Source organism: Vicugna pacos, chromosome 2 (assembly GCF_048564905.1).
Source record: "Vicugna pacos chromosome 2, VicPac4, whole genome shotgun sequence".
Classification (NCBI taxonomy): domain Eukaryota; kingdom Metazoa; phylum Chordata; class Mammalia; order Artiodactyla; family Camelidae; genus Vicugna; species Vicugna pacos.
Window position 1 is genome coordinate 67,869,046 of NC_132988.1, and position 21,200 is coordinate 67,890,245.

General features: G+C 35.3%; 1 pseudogene; it reads right to left on the reverse strand.

Annotated features, from left to right (window-relative positions):
- Positions 1-10,970: 10,970 nt before the first annotated feature.
- On the reverse strand, positions 10,971-18,259 carry LOC102535273 (UDP-glucuronosyltransferase 2B18-like; annotated as a pseudogene).
- Between the last annotated feature and the right edge of the window lie 2,941 nt (positions 18,260-21,200).

The window sequence follows — 21,200 nt, forward strand, 5'->3', positions numbered from 1 at the left end:
TCCTGGGCCTCAGCCACTGCTGTCACCTCAGGGTCTGTACCACTGGTGCAATGCCCCTCCCCAAATGTATTAACTCTGTGTCATATGCCTACAGTACAATTGTATGCATGGTTTACCTGCTTGCTTTGTATATTTATTAAGAGAAGAAAGGAGAAGAAATGTGCTCTTATACTGTCTTGTATAATTACTTAATTGTCTTCACCCGTGCTCTGGTTTATCCTGGTGAGTAGAACTGCCGTCTGGGTTTACTTTCTTTTGCATCAAGATCTTCCTTCAGTTCTTCCTGTAAGGCAGATTTCCCACCAATGAATTCTATTTTGGTGGAGTGTGGGACAGAGGAATATCTGTATTTTGCCCTCATTTTTGAAAGTAGGTTTGTTTGATACAGAGTTTTTGATTGATAGGTTTGTAGCACTTTGAACATGTCATCCCACAGTCATAGAGCTTCCATTGCCTCTGATGAGATAGAAGCTGTATCATAGTGGAATTTGCTGGTATGCATGAATTACTTTTTTCTTATTGCTTCAACATCTTCTGTCTTTAGTTTCTAACATTTCAGTTGTGTCTGCGTGTGGCTCTTCTCTATCTTACTTGGAATTGTTGAGATTTGTAGATGAATGTATTTCATTATACCTGGGTTGTCTTCAGAAACTGTTTTTCGAATATTTTGCTCTGTTCCTCTTTCTTTTTGTCACTATCCCTAAGCCTCTCCAATTTTTTCATTCTTTTTTCTCTCTCTTATTTGGATTTGTTGTCTTTTGATCTATCTTCAAGTTTGCAGGTTTTTCATCAGCTCCTTCAAATCTACTGTTGACTGCCTCTAGTGAATTTTTCATTTCAGATACCATAATTTTCAGCTCCACAATTTCCATTTGTTTCTTTTGTTAAATACAATTTGTTTATAGATGCTCTTAGATAGGATATTGTTTTAATAGCTTTCTTCTTAAAGCATGGTTTCCTGAAAGTAGGTTGTATGCCTTGAGGAATTTTTGCATTTCTTCTAATTTGTACAATTTGTTGAAATATTGTGATTCACAGTAGTCTCTTATGATCATTCATATTTTTTATTTTAGTTTCTCATTTTATTTATTTATTTTTGAGTGTTTTGTCTTCTTGGTAGTTTTCTTTAAGTCATTGAACCCATTTACAACAGATAAATTGAAAAATTTTCCCCTTACAGCCAACCAATTTTTCCTGCCACAGGAAGTTTCCATTCCTTGCTTTTTTTTTTTTTCTCATGTAGGTCACATTTTCCTATTTCTTTTTATGTCTTGTGAAAGTTTTCCTGAAAAGAGAACATTTAGATAATAGAGTGTATCAGCACTGGATACTGGTTCTTTCCAGTTCCATGTATTGTTGCTGTTATTTGCTTAGTGACTAAGTGGCTAGTTGGAAGTTATAGCCTCAGGTTTTAGTAGGGACCTCCTTTGACTGTCTGTTTTCTTACTGTTGCTTTTACGAATTGTTTGGTGATTGGGCTATAGTTCATGAGAGTATCTTGGAAGCATAGATTGCTTCAGAGTCTGAGCCTCAAAAGCTCAGGCTCTTCTGCAGGGATACTTTATTTTTAAAACTTTCATTATTTTTTATTAAAGTATAGTCAGTTTACAATGTTGTGTCAATTTCTTCTGTACAGCATAATGTTTCAGTCATACGTATGTATACAAATATTCATATTCTTTTTCATTAGAGGTTACTATAATATATTGAATATAGTTCCCTGTGCTATATAATATAAACTTGTTGTGTATCTATTTTATATATAGTATTTAATATCTGCAAATCTTGAACTCCTAATTTACTCCTTCCTAGCCCCTTTCTCCCCTGGTAACCATATGTTGGTTCTCTATGTCTGTGAGTTAGTTTTTCTTTTTATAAATAAGTTAATTTGTGTCTTTTTTTAATTCAGATTTCACCTATGAATGATATCATGTGATATTTTTCTTTCTGTTTCTGGCTGACTTAGAATTATGATCTCCAGGTCCATCCATGTTGCTGTAAATGGCATTATTTTATTCTTTTTTTAGGGTGTATAGTATTTGTACATCTTCTTTATCCAGTCATCTTTAGATGGATATTTGGGTTGTTTCCATGTCTTGGCTGTTGTGAATAGTGTGGGATTGCTGGATCATATGGTAAGTCTATTTTTAGTTTTTTAAGGATCCTCCATAGCGGCTGTGCCAATTTACATTCCCACCAACAGTGTTGGAGGGTTTTTTTTCTCTACCACCTCTCCAGCATTTATCATTTGTAGACTTTTTAATGATGGCCATTCTGACTGGTGTGAGGTGATATCTCATTGTAGTTTTGATTTCCATTTCTATAACAATTAGTGATGTTGAGCATCTTTTCACATGCTTATTGGCTGTTTATCTGTCTTCTTTGGAGTGATGTCTGTGTATGTCTTCTGCCCACTTTAAAAATTTTTTTTAATATTAATGTGAATGAGCTGTTTGTATATTTTGGAAATTAGTCCCTTGTCAGTCACATCATTTGCAAATATCTTTTCCCAATTTGTAGGTTGTCTTTTTGTTTTGTTGATGGTATCCTTAGCTGTGCAAAAGCCTTTCAGTATAGTTAGTTCCCATTTGTTTATTTTGATTTGATTTCCATTTACTCTAGAAGCTGGTTCAAAAAATATATCACTGTAATTTATGTCCAAGGGTGTTCTGCATATGTTTTCCTCTAGGAGTTTGAGAGTATCCAGTTTTACATTTGGGTCTTTAATCCATTCTGAGTTTACTTTTTTGTATATGGTGTTAGAGAATGTTCTAATTTATTCTTTTACAGGTAGCTGTCCAGTTTTCCCATCACCGCTTATTGAAGAGTTTCTCTTTTCCACATTGTATATTCTTACCTCCTTATTAAAGATTAATTCATCATAAGTGTGTAGGTGTATTTCTAGGCTTTCCATGCTGTCCCATTGATCTATGTGTCTTTTTTGGTGCAAGTACCTCTTTAGGCAGGTTTATTCCTAGGTATTTTATTCTTTTTGATGCTTTGGTAAATGGGATTGTTTCCCCAATTTCTTTTTCTGCTATTTGTTGTTGGTGTATAGGAATGCAACTGAATTCTGTATATTAATTTTGTATCCTGCAACTTTACTGAATTCATTGATGAGCTTCAGTAGTTTTCTGGTAGCATCTTTAGTGTTTTCTATGTATAATGTCATGTCATCTGCAAACAGTGACAGTTTTACTTCTTTTCCAACTTGGATTTCTTTTGTTTTGTTCTCTGATTACTAATTAGGACTTCCAAAACTATGTTGAATAAAAGTGGTACGAGTGGGCATCCTTGTCTTGTTCCTGATCTTAGAGAAAATGCATTCAGTTTTTCACCATTAAGTATGATGTTAGCTGCGTTTGTCATATACGGCTTTTGTTATGTTGAGCTATGTCCCCTCTATGCCCATTTTCTGAAGGGTTTTTATCATAAGTGGATGTTAAATTTTATCAAAAGTTTTTCTACATCTATTGAGGTGATCATATGGTTTTTATTCTTAAATTTGTTAATGTGGTGTGTTACATTGATTAATTTACAGATATTGAATAATACTTGCATCGTGGGGTAAATCCCACTTGATCATGGTGTATGATCCTTTTAATGCACTGTTGGAGTTGATATGCTAGTATTTTGTTTAGGATTTTTGCATCTATATTTGTAAGGGCTATTGGCTATAATTTTCTTTTTTGTAAATCTTTGTCTGGTTTTGATATCAGTGTGATGGGAGCCTCATAGAATGAATTCAGAAGTATTTCTTCCTCTACAAAGTTTTGGAATAGTTTCAGAAAAATAGATGTTAACTATTCTCTAAATGTTGGTAGAACTCACCTGTGAAGCCATCTGGTCCTGGACTTTTGTTTGTAGGGAATTTTAAATTACTGATTCAATTTCAGTACTGGTAATTGGTCTATTCATATTTTCCTTTCTATTTCTTCCTGGTTCAGTCTTGGCAAGTTGTCCTTTTCTAAGAAATTGTCCATTTCTTCTAAGTTGTCCTTTTTCTTAGTATATAGTTGCTCATGGAAGCCTCGTATGATCCCTTATATTTCTCTAGTGTCATTTGTAACTTCTTTTCATTTCTGATTTTATTAATTCAGGCCCTCTTCCTTTTTTTCTTGATGAGTCTGACTGAAGGTTTATCAATTTTGTTTATCTATTCAAAGAACCAGCTTTTAGTTTCAATGATCTTTTCTATTCCTTGTTTTTTGGTCTCTGTTTCATTTCTACTCTAATCTTTATGATTTCTTTCCTTCTACTAATTTTGGGGTTTGTTTGTTCTTCTTTCTCTAGTTGCTTTAGCTGTAAGCTTAGGTTGTTTATTGAGAAGTTTCTGTTTCCTGAGGTAAGCTTGTATCACTGTAAACTTCCTTCTTAGAACTGCTTTTGCTGTGTCCCAGAGATTTTGGATCATCATGTTTTCATTTTCATTTGTCTCTAAGTATTTTTTGATTTCTGCACTGATCCATTGTTTGTTTAATAACATATTGTTTAGCCTCCGTGTGTTTGTGGTTTTTGCAATTTTTTTCTTGTAATTGATTTCCTATCTCCTGATGTAGTATTGAAAAAGATACTTGATGTGGTTTCAGTTTTCTTAAATTTACCAAGGCTTGATTTGTAGAATAGCATGTGATCTATTCTGGAGAATGTTCCACATGCACTTGAGAAGAATGTGTATTCTGCTCCTTTTGGATAGAATGCTCTATAAATGTCAGTTCAGGCCACCTGGCCTAATGCATCACTTAAGGCCTGTGTTTCCTTATTGATTTTTCTGTCTGGATAATCTGTCCACTGATGTAAGTGAGGTGCGAAGGTCCCCCATTATTATTGTGTTATTGTTGATTTCTCCTTGTATGTCTGTTAACAGTTGCCTTATATGTTGAGGTGCTCCTGTATTAGGTGCATATATATTAACATCTTCTTGGATTGTTCCCTTGAGCATTGAGTAGTTTCCTTCTTTGTCTCTTGTAACAGTCTTTATTTTAAAGTCTATTTAGGTAGGTTAAGTTGTTTATTTGAGATTTTTCTTTTTTCTTGAGGAAGGCCTGCATCACTATGACCTTCCCTCTTAGAACTGCTTTTGCTTCATCCCATAGATTTTGTGAAGTTGGGTTTTCATTTTCAGTTGTCTTGTGATTAAAAAAACTTTTTTTAATGGGGAGAGGTAGTTGTTTATTTATTTAATCAATTATTTATTTTTAGCTGAGATGCTGAGAATTGAACCCAGGATTTCATGCATGCTAGGCAGGCACTCTACCACTGAGCTACACCCTACCCCCTGTCTTGTGATGTTTTCTTATGTCTTCTTTGATTTCATCATCGACCCATCATTATGTATCATGTTTTTAGCCTCAACGTGTTCATTCTTTTACTCTTTTTCTTTCTGTAGCTGATTTCTAGTTTCATACCATTGTGGTTTAATAAATGCTTGATGTAATTTCTATCCTCTTTAATTTCTTGAGGTTTGTTTTGTGACCTACTCTGTGGTGTCTCCTAGAGAATCTTCCATATGTGCTTGAAAAGCATCTGTGTCCTGCTTTTTTGGATGTGGTGTTCTGTGTATATTAATCCTAGTGTTCTACTGTGTCTTTAGGGCCTCTGTTGCCTTATGGGTTTTCTGTCTGAACAATCTGTCCATTGATGTCTGTGAGGTATTATAAATCTCCTTCTATTATTGTATTCCTATCAACTTCTGCCTCAATTTCTGTTAGTATTTACTTTATATTATTCAGTGCTTTTATATAATCCTATTGATCTCATATGTTGCTTTCATTTCTTAAAATTATTTTTCTGTGTGCTGATTTTTATCTCAGAAATTGAATTGTCTATTATTGATTAGTTGGTCATCATAACTTCTATCTATTTGTTACAGTGATCTCTATTTATATCTAAAATTATTCTGAATTCACTTAGATTATTTTATTACATACTTTTTGAACTCAAGGTCTGTAGACTTGTGTTCCTGTGTCATTATTTATTCTTTAAGGGGATTTCTCTTACTCTTTGAATTGGAAGTATCACCCCTGCTTTTTCATTTCAGTTAACTTTCTCTGTCTCTGTGAATTTAGGAGAAACTCTTCTGTATTGTGGTCTTGAAGGGGTGTTTTTATGTGGGAGCATCCCTGTGTAAACTGCATGTTTCCAGTGTCTTTGATGTGAGCACTCTTTGGAAATGGTAGTCAGCTACGTCTTTCCTTAGTTTGTACTGGCCATTATTGCATTGATAGGGAGTGTTGTGGCTGTCTAAAACCTGTGCAGGGGAGTGTCTGCTCCACAGTTGTTGGAGTAGAAGCCTGGAGGTTTGGACACAATCAGGGCCTTTCTCTTTAATAGTGTTCCTTGCCCCAAGGGCAGAGAGTGCTGAAGCAAGCAAGGCCTGAGTGCTCACAGATGTCAGATATACCACCTGCTTAAGCATCTTTGGTTCTGCTCAGGTGCAGCCCTGGTTTGTGTCCCTCACCTTGTTGTGGTTGTACCAGATGTATTGCAAAACTGAGATGTGGGGTCAGTGGGGCCAGAGCACTTATTCAGCTGGTAGATGGACTGTCGCTTGCTGGTCCCTGTGACTCTTGTAACGCTGGCTAATAAGCAACAGCGTTGGAAATGGCCTCCACAACCAGACAACACCCAAGGCCCAAGCATCCTCTGCACAGCTAGACTGAGCCTTTTCCCAGGGTCCAGCTATTCCAGATCTTGTGTCAATCTATGGTGTGGAATGAACAGGGTGGGATACTGGCCTCTCTCAGATCTGGGATTTTGGCAAGGCAACAGCTGCCAGTGTAGAGGTTATGCTTACTGTTTGTTTGTTTTTGCCAGCCAGCACCTGTGCATTTTTTGAGAGTGGATTGATGGACTCTCCAGCTCTGCTGTTTGTCTAAGTAGTTCCCCAGCATCTAAGAGTCTTGTTTTCTCCAAATAGAACACCAGGACTGGGACACCCAGTCCATGGCTCCACTCGTTAGCTCCATAGGGTGAGGGTCCACCCTTTCCTTTTAGATCCTTCCCAGAGGCAGAGGTCCCAATCCTTTACCTTTTTTCCATCATATCTGGTTATAGGGAACACTTTTGTAGCTTTGCTTTTGTAGTTCTGTGAGTTTACAGTTAGTTTTCTGTGACAGTTGTTCCATATGAAGATGTATTTTTGATGTCTTTGTGAGGATTGTGAGCTCCATGTCCTCCTACTCTGGCATCTTGGCACAGTCCTGTGCCATCGATTTATTCCTCCTTATTTAATTTCTGCATATTTACAGGAAATGCTGTTATTATCATTATTTACATTTGAAACATGTTACATAAAAATACATATTACATAAACCTGAGAACGAAAAGTATTGTGAACATGTTTCTATTCCTTTAAATAGGAATAGTTAATGTAAGCTATATTCCAATATATACACCAACTACGTTTAGTGCTTTACAAGGTTAGTATATTCAGACTTTCAACAACTCCATGAAGTGGTTAATACCATTACTTTATCTACATTTCACTGATGGGGCAGCTGAGGCTTAGGGAGGTACAGTAACACTCCCAACCCCACACAACTCTGTGGCAGTTCTGCGGGGACTTAAATCCATGCTGTCTGAGTACAGAGTGCAACCTCTTAACCGTTTTGATATGGTGGATCTCCTTTTTGTGTTACAGTTTTCCAAGACATAACATTGATAATGTCCCATTATTAAGCTATATCTTTATTGTAATATTATGACAAAAGTATAATTATTTTCCCAGTGGGGTATTACTGCGTAATAAGTGCCCTTAAAAGTAGGGGCTTAGAAGAGCAGTCCTCATTTTATTTTTATCTATTATAGTTCTGGGTGTTGTCTATGCTTAGCTACATGATTGTTGTAGAAGGTTTCTCAGTTGGTTACAATCCTGTGTGGCTGGGGTTGTAATTATCTGGACATATCTGGTGATTGGTTTGAGAAGACTCAATCTGCTGGAGGGCCGAAGTACTGGATCTTTTCAGACATATCTATGAACTCTCCACAAATGATCATTTACCATGGGGACATTGGGTGTGGTTCAGGGCTTCATGATGAGTAGGGAGCTAGGGAGGGAAGAGAGAGGCAGATAGAGAGAGAAAGACAAATAAATAGACAATGTGTTGCATTTTGTGACTGAGTATTGGAGGTTAGACTGCAACATTTGTGAGACAGCAACAAAGTTTTCTTTTAAAACTTTAAAAAAATTTTTTGAAAGGGAAGTAGTTAGGTTTATTTACTTATTTTAATGGAAGTCCTGGGGTTTGAACCCAGGACTTTGTGCAAGCTAAGCACACACAGCATCCCGAGCTATACCCTTCCCCTCTCAGCAACAAGACTTTCTAAAGGTCAAGAGAGTAGAAATTACTTGATGGGAGAGATGTCAAAGTATTTTTAGTTATATAAACACTATAAATATAAATATTTGAAGTAAGCTGGCAGAGGTCCCTGAGCTATTCTAAATTTATTTCAGTATTGACATTAAAACCATAGTAAAGCCATTAAATTTTTGTGAGTCAGGACGTTTAAGACTATTGAAATTGCAAATACATGTAATATATTTCTTTATAAAACCTGAAATTGCTGTACTAAAAAAGGCCCTAATTTGATATATTTCATAGTATGTCAGGTTTCCAGTCAAGTGTTCTGAGTGAAACTAATACATTGATAATAAGATATGAAAATTATAGAACTTAATATCTTGACTCAATATGTTGATTTCACTAATTTTTAAACCATGTAATTAACAAATGAAAACTATTGTGAAAGGTCAAATAATGATGTCCAGAGAATAAAAATTTTAATTCTCATCATTGGGAATTCAGTGTATTCTTTAAGAGAATTTCCTCTATGGTTTACAAATTTACATATATTTCATTTTATATCCAAAGGAGAATGTCATGCTCTCTTTTTTTTGTAATCTCTGGACTTGTTCTTTATTTAGTAAAATGACATGGAGAGCATTCAACAATATTACCCATAATCTGTGCTTCCTCTCATGGCTGTATTACCCATACCATGTTGTAGCCATGCTTACTAATGAATAGCCGTTTAAAATCTAGTGGGAATATTCAGAATATAATTATGAACATAAACAAGTGTTTCTGCATGAAGATTCCTAGATGTAGGGTTGCAATTTCAAACAGTATGTTTATATTTTATTTTAATGGGTATTTCCACAGTATACTTCAGAAAAGGTATGCCCCAAGTTTATTTGTTCTGCAGATCATCTCCAGGAAAATAATTCATTGACTTAATTTTTGTTTCCAAATTCATCAGTGACCTGTCACCTTTCATATATCATTGGCAATTTCACTTCTGGGAAAATCCTGAAAATTCATATGCTTCATCTAATTTCATATTGACTGACTTTTTATTGGAGATTAGAAGTAGTTCTCACTGTACAATGACTACCAATCTTTTCTCTGTTACACATGTTGTAGAATCAATTTGAAGAAAATTATTTAAGTCTAGATATGTGATTTAAAAATATTATATACTATGACACCATATTAGTTCCATTTTTTTTAAAGTGTCAATTATATGTATGAGTTGTATTGAAAATTCTGTGGCACATTTTTTTCAATAATTCCCTAGACATGAATGTTTTAATTTATTTTAAAAATAAATTATGCCTTAGGCTGAGGAATGATTGTCATATGATTTAGATGGTGGTTTTGACCAATAAGACAATTATGCTTTTTCTCATCTGATCACTTTGATACTAAAGTCCTTTTTTGATGTGCAGTTTTCAAGAGTGCCTTAAGATTTCTTTCATTTGATTTACCAATTTTCCATAAAATTTATATAATTTTTGCATTCTACCTACTGTTACCGATTACATCAGTCAAGGAGGGCCTAGGTTTAAAGAAAATGATGCTTTTATTATTTTTGGTTTTGGCAAAGGATTGAATGTTTACAGATAATTGTTGTGGGATTGATGGAGAAATAAACTCTTGAGAAAAGAGACAGAAGAATGGCACACATAATCTAAAGTATGGTATATGGGACAATAGTAATTATTTCATTCTGTGTTTAACAAACACATTGAATTTCACACTGTTTTGCAAGTAGCTAAGTGATGCTCTGTCTTGTTTTGAAAGAATGTATATAGATATAGATATGGTATGTAATATATTTAGGTACATTTGGAGAGAATGAAAATTCAGTAATTCCCTGTAGAGTACAGGTTGTATATTTTCTTGGTTTACAATTGAAAAGTTTTATCCATTATCAAAGGCTGAATATAGGAATGAAAGCGATCAGGTGAATATTTTTAAAATTAAGGAGAAAAAGAACATTCAGTCATGAAATCAAAGATTTTCACAAATGGCTCAGTTTTATAATAGGAAGCAGGTAGCAGTTGCTGTATGACTGATTCCACAGACATTTCACTGGGACATGACTTAACCTGGAGGAATGCAAGTGAGTTGCCATGGCTTTAGGTAAGGAGTGATGCTGAGGCTGGATGCACAGTAAAATCCAAGAAGTGTTCGTGGACTCACAAATGAAGTGGAAGGGTGAATCTTTTACACAATTTCAAGTATTGAACAGTTTCTGTAGCAAGATAAAACTATAAAATTCTGCCCCAAAATAAAGTTAAAATATTCTGAATATCTACAAAATAATATTGATATTGTGAGTAGACTTGTTATGGTTCTTTTGTCCATGCATATCTTGTGAAGCAGAATTAAATTCAACGATTTCTTTTTAGTATAAAATTTTAATTAAAATAATCAATTTCAATATATATACCCTTATAGTTTTATTTTTATTTAATATCTCAGCAGCTTTTCTCTTGGCATGACGTATTTCTAACTCTTAAGCAGGAAGAAAATCCCTTGAAAGCAAATTTTGATCTTTGATGCTAAATTGTGAAAAGTCCTTTTGTCACAGGAGGACAGGAACCTCATCATAACTCCTTCTTGCTCGAGTCAGCTGAAAGAGGGTCATGTATGGGGCATTCCTGTTTCAGACTTCAGATAGAGCTACTCCCTTTTTTCCTTCTTTCCTGCTTTAGGAAACCTCTGGCAGCAAAACAGACAGCATTTTGTGATGACAAAGACAGCAGTTGCCACACAGGCCAGTCACATCCAGAGAGTGGTACTGGTACCAGCTGAGCTCATGGGCGGCTGGCCTCAGGTGCTTGCTCCTTTGTGGCGCATGACAAACTCTATCCAGAAGACTACTCAGTCCAGGGGCTTCACTGGCTGATCATGGTGAATCCTTGATAACCTCAATATTCTCTTTATAGCTAAAGGAGAAGCACAAAGATATCAACATTTAAATGTAGTTAATTTGCTTTAGCATACTAATAGCATAAATAGTTTTTCCAAGATGTCATACAAATTATTCAAAATAAATGTCATACAGTTACAGAAATAGTAGACATTTTTATTTGGGTCATCATAGAAAGTTTGGCTCTTAACTTAAAATTTTCTGATGAACAAATAGTTAAACAGTGAAAATGGAAGGTCAGGTGGGAAAATTCAGTCTTTTCTAGTGGCAGAATTGATATGAGCCAGTCTAAGCACTATAAATTGGGTGGTGGAAATAGCATTTTAGGATGATGCTCTTATAGTTTTTAAAGAGTAATTGAATCATGGATAGTGAAATGGCTCTTACTCAATCCTGGTGCTTTGACTCTTCTCTCTTCTACCAGCTATCTTCTACCAGTGGCCAGAATAATTTTTTGGAAACACATCTTAGATTATTATACCCTGCTACTCAAAATTTCCATCTGACTTCTCATCACTTTTAGAATAAAACCCAAAGCTGCTCTTTTACTGATAGCATCCTGCATGCTCAGACCCCTGGCAATCTCTTCCTTGATCACTTTGTTCCATGCACACTCTGTTGTGGTTGTAGGAACATTGGCCTTCTGTTCCTCCATGTTGCAAATATGTTCTCACCTCAGCACCTTTGCACTGTCAGTCCCCTCTGTCCTTCTCCTGGATTATTTTCCCCACAACCCCCTGGGTCTTGCTTCTACCTCTTGATTGAGGACTTTGCTTCAGTGTCATCTTCAGAGTGGATTTTCCTGACCACATTTTGATAGTAGTTGTGGGCATTTCTTCTATTGTTTTTGTTGTTTATTTTGCTATTTAATGTGCAGGAAAATTTAAATGTTATATTTTCTAAAATCTTTAAGTATAAAATATGTATGAAAACTGCACAAATCCCAAGTAAAGAGCTCAAAATTCAAAATTAGCTAGAAAATGACCACCAAGTGAAACACAATGATAGCTCCTGCCCTGATCATGCTGTAGAGTACTGTAAGCTCCCCAGAAGCACCCCTTCCTTGTGGATGCCTCCAGTCACTTCTGTCTTCCCCAAAGTAAGTAGTAGCCTGACTTCTAACACCATAGAAGTATTATACTTGTGTATATATTGGAATCATATAGTATATACTTTTCTGTGTCTGTCCTGTGTAGCAAATGGTAGCTAATTCCATTGTTGTATAGTATTCCCTTGTATGACAATACCACAAATCATTAATTCATTCTTTGATCAATGCGCATTTAGATTGTACACAGTTTTTGGCCATTACTATTAATGTGGTTGCAATAACTCTTGTATATGTCTTTTGGTTTACATAGTTATACATTTTTGTTAGTCATATATCAAGGAATGGATTGGCTGAGGGAAAGGTGCATGTATGTTTGGGTTTCATTGCTATCACTAAACAGTTTTCTGAAGTGGTTTATTAACTTGTGTTCTCACCAGTAGTATGGTAGAGTCCCTATTTCTCCACATTCTTGTCAATGCTTGATAGGGATAATCCTTAAATTTTAGTTTTTATGATGAGTTAATAGTGAAGTTTTAGTTTATATTTTCCTAATGACTAATGAAGAGGATAAAGCTGTATATATTTTGCCAGTGAGTGTAATATTTTATAGGGATTTTATATAATCATTATAAGATTAAGGGCATTTCTTTCTATTTCTAGTTTGCAAAAGGTTTTTTTTTTAAAGTATTATAAGTGGATGTTGACTTTTATCAATTTTTCTAAAACATTGGAATGGTGTAATATTTTTTTTCTTTTATTTTGACAATTCATTGAATAATTTTTATTGATTTTTATACATATAGGAATCTTGGAATAATGGAATAATATGGAAAAATGGAATAACAGTAATGGAATCTTGGAATAAACCCATTTTGGCCATGATGTTTTGTTCTTTTCATATGATACTCTACTTAGTTCTTTTATATTTGACTTAGGGAAGGAATTGTTTTTAAATTCTTTTGTGTTGTAATATCTTTATCTGGGACTGATATTAAGGATATTATGTCCTCATAAAATGACTTGGAAGGTGTTAGTATGAGATTATCTAGAAGAGTTTGTGGAAGATTGGTGGTATTTCTTTTTTAAGTACTTGAAAGTATTCACTAGTGAAGGCATCTGTTCTGGGAGTTGCCTTTCTAGGAAGTTTTAACAGTTTTGACAGACTCAGCTGAGTATGGAAACATTTAATTATTAAAGATTTATTCCATCAATTTTTTTAAAATTGTGTTTCTAAGGACACTGGCAAGAAAAATAACTTACTATTTGAGAATATATTTTCAAATCATTTATCTGATAAAGGACATGTGTATATGATACAAAAGAGTTCTAACAGTTTAATAATAAAAAGACAGATAACCCAACTAAAAACAGGGTAAAGAATTGGAAGAGAAATGTCTCCAAAGAAGATATAAAAATAGCCAATAAGTACATGAAAATATTCTCAACGTTAGTAACCATGAGTAAAATGCAAATCAAGACCACAAAGAGACCACTTCACACCCACTAGAATGGCTATAATAAAATTATAATAATATATAATATGTGTATTGGCAATGTTACGGAGGATTGGAACTCTTAGACACTGGTGGAGGGAATGTAAAATGATGTGACTACTTTGGAAGATAGTTTGGTAGCTCCTCATAAACATAAAGTTATCATATGACCCAATATATGATACCAAGATATATACCAAAAAGCAATAAAAGCATATGTTCACACCAAAATATGTATAACAGTGTTTTGTAGCATCATTGTTCATGATAGACAAAAGTGAAAAAAATGAAGTGTCCATCAACTGATGAATATATTAATAACTCATAATAATTAATTAAAATTAATACCACATTAATAATGAATGGTATATTCATGCCATAGAATATTACTGAACGATATAAAGGAACGAAGTACTGATACATGATGGAATGTGAATGCAACTAAAAAGTAAAAGTTGCTAAGAAAAAGAAGTCAGTTGCAAAAGGCCACATACTGGATGATGCCATTTATATAAAATGTTCAGAATAGGCAGCTCCATAGAGGTAGAAAGGTTAGTCATTTTTAGTATTTTTATAGTTTTGGAAATTTGAAGTATTAAATTAAACTATTTTCTTTAACATTTTTCAGTCTTCTGTGGATTCAGTCATATTTTTAAAAATACATGCTTTATTTTTTGCTCTTTACTTTTTAAAATTTATGCATTTCTTTTACAGTATCATATTTTTAAATTGAGATATAGTTAATGTACAATATTATATGTTACAGGTACACAATATAGTGATTCACAATTTTTACAGGTTATACTCCATTTATAGTTATTATAAAATATTGGCTGTATTTCCCATGTTGTACAATACATTCTTGTAGCTTATTTTATACCTGGTAGTTTGTACCTCTTAATCCTCCACCTCCATCTTCCCCCACTCTTTTCTCTCTCCCCACTGGTAACCACTAGTTCCTTCTCTACATCTGTTAAGTCTGTTTCTTTTCTGTTATATTCACTAGTTTGTTGTATTTTTTTAGATTCCACATGTAAGTGGTATCTTATACTATTTGTCTTTGTCTGACTTATTTCACTTAGCATAATGCCTTCCAAGTCCATCCATGCTGTACATCAGAAACTAATACAACATAAAAATGCATGCTTCTTAATATAAACTATATAGCTTTGAATTTTTTCTTTGCATAGAAAATTGTTGCACTAACTAGTTGCTTATCAATCCAGAGGATTAAAATGCTACTTTGAAATAACTGGTTGAATGTAGAAGTGAATTTCAGTTTGGTTATATCATTTTAATTATTTCAAAATCAGTTTTTTAATAAGGAGAAAAAATCCATTACTTGAAAAGAGAACTTATCTATAAATACTACTCAGTTAAAAAAGCTTATACTCACAAAGGGTCATTAATGATGGTTTTAAATGCATCGAACAAATCTGTACTTGACACTGTGTTCAAGTCCAGTCTAATAGCTGCTCCCTTGGCCGTCATGTGAGCAACATTATCAGGTTGGTTAACAAACACGGGGAGTCCCACAATTGGAATCCCATGGTAAATGGCTTCATAGATGCCATTGACACCACCATGAGTAATAAAAGCGTTGGTTTTGGGGTGACCTAAGAAAGAGATCAATGAAAACAATAAATTCTAAGTCCCATCGTTAGAAATTGATAGTATAAGCCAATAAAGAGGGCAATATTTTCTGCATAGGACTACTGTGCACATGGGATTGTATAAACATTTGTGGATTTCCAAAGAAAGTCTGAGGAAATGAAAGAAAGGAAAATTACCTTAGAAAGTATATTAGTATAGTGTTGTTTTGGCCAGTTGACAAGTGTGGGAGTGGTTCCTGATTCAAAAAACACCATGTTCAGAATCATGGAGTGAAGAACCATTGTCTCTTAAATGTACAGGGAATGATTTGCTCTGATAATATATGGAGAATCTCAGGGGATGTTTGGAATAGAGGACAAATAATGGATGGGTTGATCAAAAAGTCATATTCTATCAGATGTACTTTATTTTGTAGGCAGTGTGAGGCATGGAAAGTTCATAGAACAGTATGGATATTTCCGATATTAAATTAGACAAAAGAACTAGAATAGCAGTAGATGTATGAGGTGGAAGACTGTGGAGGCACGAAGATCAGTCAAGAAGCTATTGAAAATTTACAGGTGAGAGATAGTTAGTACCTGGTTGTGGATGTTTTCAAAAGCAAATGTTGCATTACATTGCTGTTCCACTATTTTCCCTGAGATTTTCTCTCAATTAGAATTTACTACTTATTTGCCACCGTCTTACCAAGATCATACTGTGGGATCCACTCATAGAGCCGAGTATGTTTCCCAGTGTGTCTGGCTTCTCCTCAACCTCCACAGAACCTGTTAAGACAAGACAAAGAAAATGCTCTACTCTGTGAATATGATCACAGGCTTAGAGCATTTTAGAGGTTAAAGTCTACTAGGAAGGCGTCTTGCCCAGCTTCCTTCAATTAACAAATGTGAACATTTCTTCCCAGAAATGTTAAAGAATGAGTGCTGTCGTATAGTTTTTAAAAAATTAAAGTACCAAAAACCTGGGAACCTGTCTATCAACTATCTTTTCGTAGAGTTTACTACAACATGTTATTATTAGTTGTAAAGAGCTGAGGTAAATTCATTTGTCAATAATGTATTTTAATAGTTAAAAGCATTCAAGAATCAGTCAGAACTGGAGTGTAAACACAAAGTTGACTGAAATTTCTACCACTTTGTTTCATGTGACTATCTTATACAGCAACCTTGTGGTTTTACTCTGGAAGAGGCTTTGCTTGCTTAGCAGGTTCTGGGAAGAATAAGTGAGAATTTGCTATGTTCACGTTCTTCATGAAGTATTTTAATGAATATTTATGTCTTTCTATGCTGTATTCTCAGAAGTATTATACTTTCTTCTACTTGGGAAAAAGGGATAAAGTTTCTTCTACTGATAGAGGGAATATAAAGTATTTTAGGTTAAATGTTGGAAAATCACTGCTTCGTATAATCTTTTAAGTGTAAATTTCCCTGGTATTATCTCAGTATTTTTCCCACCAAGGCATTAATAGTGGAAATATCCATGCACAGTTTTACATATTTATTATACAAAGCTAGTAACTGCAGAATTATACAAGTGATAATATTTTGAAAAAAATGAACAAAGCCACATTAATTTTCCTTGATCATTATAAGCACAATAGGCAGATTAGCAGTTTGTGCTGTCAAGAGCACTAATTGCATTTTATACAATAGAAAACACTAATTTAGAATGTATTAAAGATGCTATATCCAGCCCTAAGAAATGACTGATGCTGAAATACTCACTTCTCAATTCATTTTTTTTTTTAAAGGCAGATAGATGTCTGTCTCTTACTTGTCAAGGCAGTCAGCCCGATTCCAGGCTTTCAAAGATAAAAGGAGTGTGGGTTGTCTGGGGCAGTTTATATCATGCCCGAAGGTGGCAAGTAGTTCACAGCTAGTGAGAGAGCTCAGATTGAACTTGTACTGTCATAAACATAACTACAGCATTTTATGGGAAGGAGGACTTCTGTAATTTTCTGTGTGCTTAACCCTGACTCTCCCCATGCCTTCCTGGTTTTTGCCTCTCCTCTTCCTCCCCACCTCTGAGAAAGTAGTTGTTAATCCAGTTGGTCAGAACAGTATGTTGATTAGGCCAAGCTGCTAATGGGCAGGACTAGGAGACCTTAAAGTCAGAGCCGGTGCCTCTTCCTGTCGCCCTTTCCTGCTGTAACAGGAAAGCAAGCCTGGCCCTCAGGCTTCTCTTTTGGTCTTTTTCTCAAGGGTTGGTTTTAAGATATATGCTGTTTTCATCTTGGGAGAAGAAGGAGGAGGAGCAGGAGGGAAGGACTTGAAATCTTTTTGCTTCAACTCAGCAAAATTCTATTTTGAACATTGAATATTGAGCACAGCTACCAATTGAACAGTTCTGTGATGCTGCTCTGCTGCTCATAATTTCCACAGCCCCCCAGGAAGCCCACTGGGAAAAATTTTGATATGTGGGGTAAAGTTTGGGCATCCTTGTGTCCTTCCTATTAACTTAATAGCACTGATCTTTAATATATGAATGTCTCTGAGAACAAAGTAAAACTTGAAAGGAATATTTAAGCAAATGTGTTCCCCTTGCACCATTTTAAGATACAACTTAAAGAGGAAAACAATCATACCAGTTCATTTTGACTTAACTGCCTTATGAAATTCTCTCTCCTTTCAAAAACCATGTTAATGGATCCACTCTACCGAACTTAAAGAGACTCACTCAAGTAGTTGTTCAGTACGAAGGCAATTTATCAGACCTTCTGTGGAATCTGGGCTGGGGCTGATGCAATCATGCTAGCTCTTTCTTCGGGAAGGTTTTGGACCATTGACCCCAAAGTAAATACTACAATGCCATCTTCTCTGGAGCGCTGGATAAACTCTTCGATCTCCTGAAAAGTAATAGTTTTTGTACTATGAAAGGGCATCAGCGAAGACAGAGTTCTTGTTTATTTAATTATTTTTTCTTTTTTTAGTTTGTTTGAAGAGAATGAATGCATATGTTTGTAAAGAGAGAAGCACTGTTAGAATTGTCTTATCTTTTAACATGTGAACCAATAGAACCCTTTAGAAAGAGATGTGTGGTATGAAATCTATTTTCTTTAACCAGTGTATAATCATTGATTACTAGGCAAGTATGATGATTTATTTATTAATTATCAGTAAGACATGGCAGCAAAGAGAAAGTCTCTTGCAAAGAACCTTTCACATTGTGATGACACAGGTTTAATTTTCTTCAGTGAGTTGTAAAAACAGTGTAAATTTTATTCCATGTCTCAAACAGTAGGACCAAGATTTTTTTTTTCTAGTTCTGTATTAAATAATACTAAGATCCAACAACAATGACTTAGCAGTTAGTCCCAGGATAACAGGATTTTGACCAAGTCAAATTGTGTAATTATTAAAACACATGGCTTGTGCACCAGGACAAGGTTCAGGACTTCACCTCACCTTATCCAGCAATCCAAAGTTCTGTCCTGAACTCTGCACATTCCCAACCAGTTCCTACCTTTACAAAGCTCTCAAAGATATCACCAACCAGGCCCCAACACCTTATAATTACCTTCCCATGACTTCTCTCTTCTGAAACAGTACCAAAGTGCAGTTCCCCCTTCCTGTAATAACTCACATAAACCTAGCCCTGCTTGATTAACTGTGGGGTTTTTTGTTTGTTTTGTTGTATTATTGTTGTTTTGGAGGAGTTGATAGAAGAGAAGTATTTAAAAGAATCTAAAATAGGAAATAGGAAATAGATCCTTGAACAAAATGAAAGGAGTCTATGTAGCTCAGCTTCTTGAATTTGTATGCCATCCAAGTCCAATGCATCTGTTACTGAGTTGGTCTACTTTTCTTCTTGGCATTTCCAGGAAGTCTCTTGGTGTGTGGGCTTTTCTGATTATAAAGGCTACATATGATATACAACTGACTGTGAGGTTACATGTAATTGCTTTGGTAAAAGATGGAAAGTGCTCTTGTTAAATCACCTCTATGTACATTAATAAGAATCCTCAAGTTATTAACTGCAACGTTTTCTGGTGTTTCAAATTTCCAACACAGACAAGGCTCCTAAGTTTGAGCCTCAGCTAAGATTCTGATCTATTAAACTTTTTTTTCTTGTAATAGTGCATTAATTGATTGAGAGACAGACTTAGGAAAAATGATTTTAAGTCTTATATTCTTTTTATCTCTGCCTCATGCTCTTATATTCGACTTGCTTTATTAATTTCACCTCTTAAGAAAATAGCTTTTCAAAGCTTCTTATAGTTTATTTCTTCCTATTTTCATTCAAAACCTAATGAATGGCAATAACATATATTAACATTATTTTTATGTGGGACACTTAAATTTTGAGTATAAATTTAATTTTATTTCTGATATTGGCCCAGATATTTTAAGGGAATTAAGTCTGTGATTTATAATAAATGTGACAAATTTGGCCTGTAAACTATTTATTCTGGGTGGATTTTACTGCATAAGATTGTAATTTATTGAGTAAAACATCTGATCACACTATGAACTAACTCAAGTTCATAACTTAAATTATAGAAAATCTTAATTAACATCTATTTGATCTATTTGTAGGTTAATACCAACCAGGCACTTCCTCTCTAATAATCACTTTACTATATTTGTTTTCAAGCCTAGCTAGCGAGATCAGGCAACTTAAATGATTGAAATAGAACTGTATCTTATCTAATTTATGTGTTACTGGATGATTTATAATGCGCCACTGCAACTAACTTCTGAGAGAGACTTATATCCATGTATTATCAGGATACAGTGATTTCTGTTCTGTTTTGTGCTATGAACTTCTTTGATCTCAAATAAGATCAGAACAAGTGCCAAAGGGAGAAAAAAATGCTGAAGTGTGTTCAAAAATTTGTGATGGGGGAGGGTATAGCTCAGTGGAAGAGAGTGTGTTTAGCATGCATGAGGTCCTAGGTTCAATCCCCAGTACCTCCATTAAAAACAAACAAACTTAATTACTGCCCCCTCCAAAAAAAACCAGTAAAAAATAATAACAATTAAAAAAAAAAAACAAGAAGGAACTTCGATACTGTCCTCCATAGTGGCTGCACAATCTACACTCACACCAACAGTGTAGGAGGGTTCCCTTATCTCCACATCCTCTCCAGCATCTATTGCTTGTAGACTTCTTAATGATGGCCATTCTAGCTGGTGTGAGGTGATATCTCATTGTAGTTTTGTTCTGCATTTTTCTTCCAATTAACAATGCTGAGGGAAGGGGCCAAGATGGCAGAGTAGAAGGATGCTCATAACTCACCCTGTCCCACAAATACACCAAAACTCACATCAACGGACACACTCAGCCAACCAGAACACCTGCTGAACTCCAACAGAACATCGCCCTCTTCAAAAGACAAAGACGCCATGAATCTGGTAGGATAAAAGGAAAAAAGAAAGAAGAAAAAGCAAAACAGTGCAGGACAGGTCCTGCGGGGAGGGAGCGACAAAGGAGGACAAGTGCTCATCTGCTGGGTCTCCCCTCTCCAACGGAGAGGCCAGTGGGACAGTGGCAGGGAGCCTCCGAGGCTCAGATCTGTACAGAGCACCCCTTGACCGACAGAACTAAGTTAAATGGGTACAGATGGTCCCCACAACACCCAGCCCGAGAAGCAAGCCGGCAGCTGGGGGCCAGGACAGGCTGCGTGAGCTGGGCGGAGGATGGGGGCGGCTGTACTGAGGCAGCCCTGGGGGACTGCAGGGTGCTGCACACCATGGCAGGTAGGGGATATGGAGCAGAACAACCTGGGCACCCAAAATTTACAAAAAAAAAAAAAAAAAAGAGCAAAGCAACACTGCTGGTGTGCCCTAGAGGGAGGGGCGCCATAGCCTTTGTCTCCTCAG